The sequence below is a fragment of the Peromyscus californicus genome, unplaced genomic scaffold (assembly GCF_007827085.1).
Source record: "Peromyscus californicus insignis strain IS unplaced genomic scaffold, ASM782708v3 Scaffold_4__1_contigs__length_199733344, whole genome shotgun sequence".
In the NCBI taxonomy this organism is placed as follows: Eukaryota; Metazoa; Chordata; class Mammalia; order Rodentia; family Cricetidae; genus Peromyscus; species Peromyscus californicus.
The window spans coordinates 86,772,426-86,781,232 of NW_026294562.1; positions in this window are offsets into that span (position 1 = coordinate 86,772,426).

Below are 8,807 nucleotides of genomic sequence, written 5' to 3' on the forward strand. Positions count from 1 at the left end.
CCTTCTATGCCAGACCTGATGACACAAGCCTGTAATACAAGCTACTTGGGAGGCTGAGGTGAGAAGATTGTAAGTTCAAGACCTAACCTGTACTAGTGAGACCCTAAATAAAAAGTAAGGGCTAATGGGTAAACCACTTGCCATGCAAGGGTAAAGACCACAGTTCCTAGGTCCAGAATGCACATAAAACCCAGGCAGGCATGGCAGCTGCCTGCAGTGTAGCACCAGAGAAACAAAGGAAGATTGTGAAATGTTAGTTCAGCAAAAGATTCTGCCTCAATAAACCAACTGAGAGGAACATCTCATATCAACTTTGGGTCTAGATACACACACACACACACACACACACACACACACACACACACACACACGCACACACACACACACACACGTGCACTACATATGTATACATATATAGATAGATATATATAGATATAGATAGATAGATATACACACACATGCATGCACAAGTACACACCCACACCCCCAAACATTAATGCAAGCATACAAATAAATGCAATGAAATATTGTTTGATATCATTCATATTTTCTTTCTTCACCCTTACTCTACAAGCAACGTACTGGCAGTCTAAGACCTGGTTATCCGAGGGCTCTGGATTCAAGGTCCAGCTCAGATCAGTTGAAATGCATTATTAGTAAGCTATAGACTTTTACAGGCATCTACATCACAGCTTCATAAGCCAAGGTCCTGTATTCATCATTTTTCTTGATGCTGTGACAGAAATCCCTGACAAAAGCAACAAAAGGGAAGAAGGGTTCTTTGGGCCACAGTCCGAGGGTACAGTCCATCACCGTGAGGAAGGCATTGTGGGAGGAGAAGGAGGAGGATGATCACACCACCACACCTGCTGTCAGGAAGCAGAGGGGGATGAATGCTGCAGCTCAGCTTCTTCTCCCCTCTTTTTCTTTGTGGGGGGGAGGCACATTGATCACAGCTTTATTTTTCAGGTGGAAGTACCCCCCTCTGGACTTTCCCTAGGTTCCGTGGTTCCCTCTTCTGTGATCTCCTCTCCCCTTCTCTTCCCTCTAACTCTAAGGTTATGGGTTCACTTAAAACCTTGCCTCTGGGTCATCTGGTAATCCTGGGTAAGGTAGAGAGTTGGTGTTGGAGTCTTGGACTTGGTATCTTGGTATTTCTGGTAAAAGTGGAGGACGCCCTGACTGGGTGGGGAGGGTTGGTATTGATTTGCAGAGGGTGGGGCTTAAATGTGGACCCCTGGGTGGGCTCACAGCCATGGTTCCAGTCACCCAAATGCCTCATGGATGTGGTTTATTACTGTAGTGCTCATCATGGCAAGCAGATGTCACCAGGAGAAATGGACCCCCTGCCAGTGAGTCCTAGCAGTGCAAGAGGGCAGACCCTGGAGGAGACAGCGACCTAAGTTGATGCCTACACAGTGAATTCCAGAGGCTTAGGAAGTTCTGCACTGTCATGTGTCCAGGTCTTACTCGGGAAGCCCTGTGTTCAGAAAGCCATCATTTTAAGTGGTTCAGACCAGCTTCTGGGGGTGGGGACAGGCAGACGCTTCCTGCTGGAGTGGCTGTCGGCTATGAATGTTCCGGATGAATGTCTTGTTCTGGGAGCACCGTTCTCCGGATGCATGAATGCCAGCCAGCACCCCCCTTCCTGGAGGTAGAGGCGTTCAGCTGCTGCATCTTCTAAATCAAGCCTCCAGTCTTTAGGTCTGTGCTGTGAACTTGGCTTCGAGAAGATTGCTTAAGGTGTAGAACACTCAACACAGCATGATGCATTGTAGATGGTGTTTGCAGAGGAGCCCAGTGACCTCAATACCTTCCCTGCTTCTGCAGCCTGCCTGCCTCGGCATTGGTCAGAGGCATTCCTAAGTGTGATAAAACTTTTGGGTGTTTGGGAACACTGTTCAATTTTAAATGACTGAAGTGGAAGAGTATTAGATGAAGCCAATTACTACATGGGTGGGGTGTTTTGTGTTTTTAAAAGTATGGGAGGGTACAAGCTGGCCACAAGGTTCTTGGGGATTTGTAGATGGCATATCTAATTTGGGCATTGAGATAGCATCTGGTACCTAGAAGGGAATGATGGGCCTGCAGTGGTTCCTGGGAATCTTTTTCTGTGGCTTTGGTTTTGGTACTAGGTGGTAGGCAGACATAACCCCACTGAGTGATTCTGACTTAGGTGTAACCCCACTGAGTGATTCTGACTTGGGGCCTGGCTGTGTATACCAGGCTGGCCTCTGCTCTCAACCCTGCTGGGATTACAGGTGCCATCTAAAATTTCTCCTTCCAGCTTAATTCTTCTACCCTCTTCATGCAGTCTGGGACCACAGTCTGTGGTGTCACTCACTCAGGGAGATTTTCTTTGCTGGGATAAATCTCTCTGGAAACACCCATCGTCACACCCAGAGGTGTGTGTTCATAGTGACTCTAAATCTCTTCAAGTTTACAGTGACATTAACTGTCACACGCATCCTAGTCTACCTGCTCAACCCTCTGAGCATCTGGAATTCTCTCCCTTTCGAGAAGGGTAAAACCCCTACTTGGTACCTGCCCATGGTCTATGCTGTTGTGCAGAAACAAAGACCTTTCTTGCGTGGAGTAAGAGATCCTTACACTGCTATGGGGAGACGCATCCAGGACGGCCATTTGATACCTTAACAGGGTTCAAACCTGTTTTAAGAAAAAGAAACACCTTTGAATTGTACAGGTCCTGTGCCTGCTGTCACAGTCTCTGTGAATTCATATGAGCATCAATCTTACTGTGTCTAGAAGACACTGTTTCCTTGGAGTCTTCCACCACCTCTGGCTCTTACAATCTTTCCAGTGGACACTAAGTCCCTTCCCTAATCAAGAAGCTATTTGCAGTTGTTCCCTGCTGGGAAAGAGAAAATCAGTTTTCTTCAATAGTGTCACTGGATATACCCGTCACCATTCATACCCGTCCCATGTCCAAGAGTAGCTGGCCAACACAAAAGGACTCCATTTCTTTTTGTGGTTTTTTTTTTGTGTGCTTTATTTTGCTTGGTTTTTTTTTATTGTTTGTTTGGTTAGTTTGGGTTTGTTTCCTTGTTTGTTTTGCTTTTTTGTTTTTCTTTTCTTTTTTGTCTTTTTTGAGAGTAAGAACATGAAGTTGGGTGGATAAGGATGTGGCGCAGATTTGGGAGGAGTTTGAGAAAGGGAAAGAACATGATCAAAATATATTATATAAAAACTTAAATAAAAATAAATATATATAAAATAAATAAAAAATATTTTGACAGAAAAAAGTAACTTATTTCCATCAGTCACTGGTCTAATAGCAGATTATAATTTTTTTATTTTCTTTCCCTGTTGTATTTTTCTTATCAAAAATGCAAATAATTTTAAAAGGAAAAAAAAAGAAAGAGAAATTGCTAAGAAAGCAAACAGTAGATGACTGAGTGAAAACTGAGCTGGGCCCTGGATTAAGAATATGTTTTTTACAAAAAAAAAAAAAAAAAAAAAAAAAAGAAAAAAAAAAAGCCGGGCGGTGGTGGCGCACGCCTTTAATCCCAGCACTCGGGAGGCAGAGCCAGGCGGATCTCTGTGAGTTCGAGGCCAGCCTGGGCTACCAAGTGAGTTCCAGGAAAGGCGCAAAGCTACACAGAGAAACCCTGTCTCGAAAAACCAAAAAAAAAAAAAGAATATGTTTTTTATTCCTTGCTATAGCCTGTGAGGCCCTGAACACTCTACCCCTCCAGACTTTTTTTGGCCCATATCTGCTCACGGTCCAACAGCCTACACACTAGCCCTGCCTGTGTTCTAGAGTCTGCCAAGCACTTCCTGCCTGAGGACATTTGCCCTTGCACACACTATTCCCTCTATAGATGTGTGCATGAATCATTCATTGTCATGCCTCATTTCTCAACCTGGCATCACCTTAGAAATGCCCTCCATGGCTAAGCTGCCCATGTCCCATGGTCTTTCCCTATCATGTTCCTCCATTGTATTCCCTTCATAGCACTTCACTATTAGGGGTGCATTCAGGTACACATTTACATGGGGGCAGTGGTGAGGCTGTGCGTACGTGCATGTAGAGGTCACAAGTCAACCTCAAATGTCATCCCTCCAATGCTGACTGCCTTGTACTGAGAACAGTTTTCTTACTAGCCTGGAGCTCACCAAGTAAGGTGGGCTGGCTAACCAAGGCACTCCAGGGATCCTCCTAGCTCTGATTTCTCAGCACTGGGTACAGTCACGAGCACTACATGAATTCTAGATCATTCTTATCCTCGAGCTTGCAGAGCAAGCACTTTACCAACAAAACCATCTCCCCAGCCAGCACATCACCATTTTTAATTACTTGACCAAGTCCTGCTTCCCATAAATATGCAAGCTCCATGAATACAAGGAGATATTCCGACAAAGTGCTATGAGACCAGAATGCCAGTCCATACCCGCTGCTGCTATGGTTTGTGCAGAAAGGATCTCTGGCAGGCTCCTGTTTTGAATGTTTAATTTTGTTATGGCACTGGGGGGCGGGGGTCCTGAAGATCTTGGGAGGTGGAACCTAGCAGGAAGAAGTAGGTTAGCAGATGTGTATATGGTTAGGTTAACATGGGTATGAGTTGTTCCCTGCCCCTTCCTGTCCTGCTTTCTGCTTCCTGGTCAGCCACAAAGTGAGCAGCTACTTCACTACATGATTCTGCCATGATGGTTCAAACAGCCATGGAGACTGTTTCCCTCAAATCCTGAGTCAAAACAAACCTTTCTTCCCTATTCTGTCCTCTCAGACATGTTGGTCACAGAGAATATAAAGTAACCTCCCTCCCACACTTGGGCAGAAACTAAATAAACTCACAACCATCCGTAACTCCAGCTCCAGAGGATCTGATGCCACCTTCTAGCTTCCAGGGGCAGCAGGCACACATTGTGTGCACACACGTGTGCATGTAGGCAAACACCCATACACATAAAATAAAATAAATAAATCTAAAGCAAAAATGTTTAAAACCCACAAAAAGAAGGCACAAGAGTCAGAGAGGGGCTGGTTGAGAACACTTGTGCCAGAAGGAGAAAGAGGGGGCTGAGGGAGAACAACAGGGTGGACATGACCAAAATTTCTTTATAAAGATCTAAGAAACTATCAAACAATTCAACCTTTTAAGTGACTACTATACCTGCCACACACAGCTCAATACATACTTCTGCAACGAATGCATAGGCGACCTATCCTATGGCTCTTCCCACATTGTCCCTCCCCCATTTGCAGAAAAGGAAACGGAGGCAATGGAGAGGTCAGGAAACACCACAAACGTGCACAGCTAACCAGTGACAGAGGCAAGCTTCTGACCACCGAACACTGTGACTCCACAGCCTGTGTTCTTGCTGCTCTACTCGGTGCTGTGTGGGAAGATGGGAGATTATGTCTTAATCAATTGTTTCCCAACTCCTGCTAATGAGAAGTGCCTGAGGAGCTGTGACAAGGGAAAGTCTTTTATTAGCACACAGTTGTGAGCATGTCATACCAGGGATGCGTCTTCCACATCAGACACTGCCACTTTGTCAACGATCAGAATAGAACAGAACTTTGGGGAGCCATCATTCTGAGCTCTTCGGATGCACCTGTCTCTCTGGGATCCCCTTAGTAGTAGGTGAGGTGCCAACAATACAACGGGTGGTACAGGCAGCCCTCAGTGGAAGATGGTTGGGAGGGGTGAATTTGATGGACCCTATGTTTGATGAGGGCTATCTGTTCTCATACCAAATCATCCTACCAAAGCAAAAACACACCCAGCACATAAACCACCCACCACCCCTCTCATCTCTAATTCAAGCTCAACATGCTCACCATGAAGGACCAGATTCTACTCTTTGAGTACTGATAGCTGGGGCTATGAGAAGGAGGGGATGATATGCCACAACATACCTCCCAGTTGCTCCCGAGCAAAACTAATTGAGGTAATTATTCTTACCTAGTCACAAAAGCCCAAACATTCTTGGCTGCTGTGGTCTAGATAAGACTGTGTCTCTCAAAAACACAGAAGTTGAAATCTTCAAGGTGATGATGTTAGAATGTGGGTCTCTGGGGACAGGGGGTGGAGTGGTTAGGTCTAAGCCCGGCAGCCCTCGTGATAGGATGTAACCTCATAAAAGATACCCAGTGTTATGATTTGGACATGAAGTGTTTCCCACAGGCCCCTGTGTTGGAGCACTTTGTCCCCATCAAGTGCTACTATTTGGGGAGGAGTCTATGAGACTGTGGCCTAGCAGCAGCAGTGGGTCATTAGGGGTCTTGAAGGTGATGCCTGCTTTGGGATCCAACCTGAACTCTGCTTTTGGATCCAGAATGACATGAACATCCCAGGCTCAAGTTCCCACCACTATGGATCCAGCTGCCGTGTTTTCCCCACCATGATGGACGACGCCTCCCAGAGTCATAATCCCAAATAAATCTCCCCTCTATTAGTTGCTTCTGCCAGGTGTTTTAATCACATCAATGAAAAATGTAACTGATACACCTGGAAAGACCCTCATCCCTCCTGCCACATGACATCAGAGAGATAAGCGAGCTGTCTATGCACCAGGAAGGGAACCCTGGTCAGACATCGAATCTACCAGGTCTTTGATCTTGGGCTTCCAACCTCCACGATTCTGAGGCACAATTTTTTGTTGATAAGCCACACTGTCCATGGCATTTTATTACAGCAATCCTGACAGACCAAACACCACCCCAGTTCCACTTAAGAGAAAATAGCCTGTTCATTCCCTCACCATATACATGGCACAGAAAACTTTCAAGCAGAAGGAAAAGCTGTCTAGAGGTGGCTGGACACCACGAAGCCCTTTCAGCTCTGTGACGGGCTGCAAAGCTGGGAAAGAAAAGAAAATTAAGAGTTCAGAGGCAAAGCACACACCATCTCTCCACCCCTGGTTTTCCTCAGCTTAAGCCTTTATTTTTTTTATTAAGACAGTCTTAATGTTCTCTGTCTACATGACACTTTCCATCTTTGAACATTAGCTAATTAATTGACTGAAATGGTATCACGGGAATATTTATCATCTATCCCATTAGCCAGAGAGCCAGGGAACTGCCTACAAAAGCTGTCAAACAGAAACATGTGTGTGTGTCTGTGTGTGTGTGTGTGTGTGTGTGTGTGTGTGTGTGTGTGTGTGCATAAAGGAGCAATAGGGGAAAAAAAAAACAGAGCAGATTTGACTTCACTGACTGCTATAAAAATTTCCCTCTGGGAGACGTGGAATTTCAATTGCAAAATAATCAGTCTTGGAAATTGTCCTGTCCTCCAGGAGAAGAAAAAATAAGTAGTTTAACAGCAATTGCCCTTCAAAACAATTACTAATTATAATGTCTATAAAGAAAAATACCCTCGATACCATTACCGCTAATAAAGCCAGGCAAATCTATAAGAAGGAATTAGCTGGCATGTCTGCGATCTGACTGGAGAGCTCTTGGGAACTGAACAGAGGGGCAAGCGCTCCAGCCAGCTTAGACACCTCCATCCAGAGCTCCTGAGTCTTAGCACCTGGGGCCAACTGCTCTCAGCAAACTGGGAAGACTCTCACAGGAAATAACACAGGACCGATCAGGAGAAGAGGACCTGAAGTTTTGTCCTGCCCTTCCTTCCTTTCCATCCCATGGCAGCTTTCTCTCTGACCCCTTCGCTGCCTCCTCAAGCACATGTCACAGAGCCTGGGGTTTATGCGTCATGCCTTCAAGTCTGGCCTCCCCATACACACCACAGTCCTCTAAAAAGCAGAAAGGTGCCTGGGAATGGTCTCCTCAGGTCCTGGGGATCTGAAACCATCAGATCCATCTGTTTCAAACAAACTGTGTTGTGGGAGAAGGATTTGAAATAAGAAATGGGTCCAGAAAAGAAAGGTAAAAGACCCCCCCCCCACCTTCTTACTTACTGCAAAACCTGAAGCAAATTATTTCAACTCAGATACCAGATGTCCTCATGTGAAATGAGAGGAAGCTATCTGAAGCATAGGGCCTCAGAGTTCAGCCCCGGACAACAGAGGCCGTCACAGAAGTGTGCAGCTGAAAGGGATTCCTTACTGAATGTAGAGTGACTGCCTCTTCCACAACAGAGAGAATAGTTGCCACCACTACCAGAAGCCACCAGGTCAGCTAATTAATGGCTGCAGACCCAATCAGGTTCTGGAGACCCATGGGAGTTTGTCTTAGGCCTCTCTCCCTTCCTAACAGAGTTCTAAACTCAAGACTTGTGGGAAAGTACCTGTGATGGCAGCTTTAACTGTCACCTTGACCGAATCTAGAACCATCCGGGAGACAGACCTCAGGGAATGCCTGTGGGGGATTATCTTGATTGTGTTCATTGGGGTGTGAAGACCTATCCACTGTGGATGGGACCATCCTCTGTTCAGGGGATCCTGGAATACGTAAAGTTAGAAAGAGCACTAAGCACCTGAACACACACATTCATCCTGTCTGCTTCCCCACATGGATGCAACAGCCAGCAAGTTCTTACCACCTTCACTTTCTACCGTGATGAACTGCACCTTGAACTGTGGGCCAGAAGGAGCCTTCTCTCCCTCGAGTTGCTGGGTTTGGTTTGGTTTTGTTTCATTTCATTTTTTTTTCAAGATAATTTATCACTGCAACAGAAAAAGAAGGAAATATAGCATCTACCTCACAGACCACAAGTCATAGCCAGAATCATGGTTACAAAGGAGTCTAGAAAACAGATTTGAGCAGAATGGCAGTTGTCAGGGGCTGGAATGGAAGAGAAAGAAGCCTTTTCATAATCAGGAGCATTGGATGAGGTCACCTTCTTTAAGTGCTTCACAGTACCTGGCCACTAGTTGGT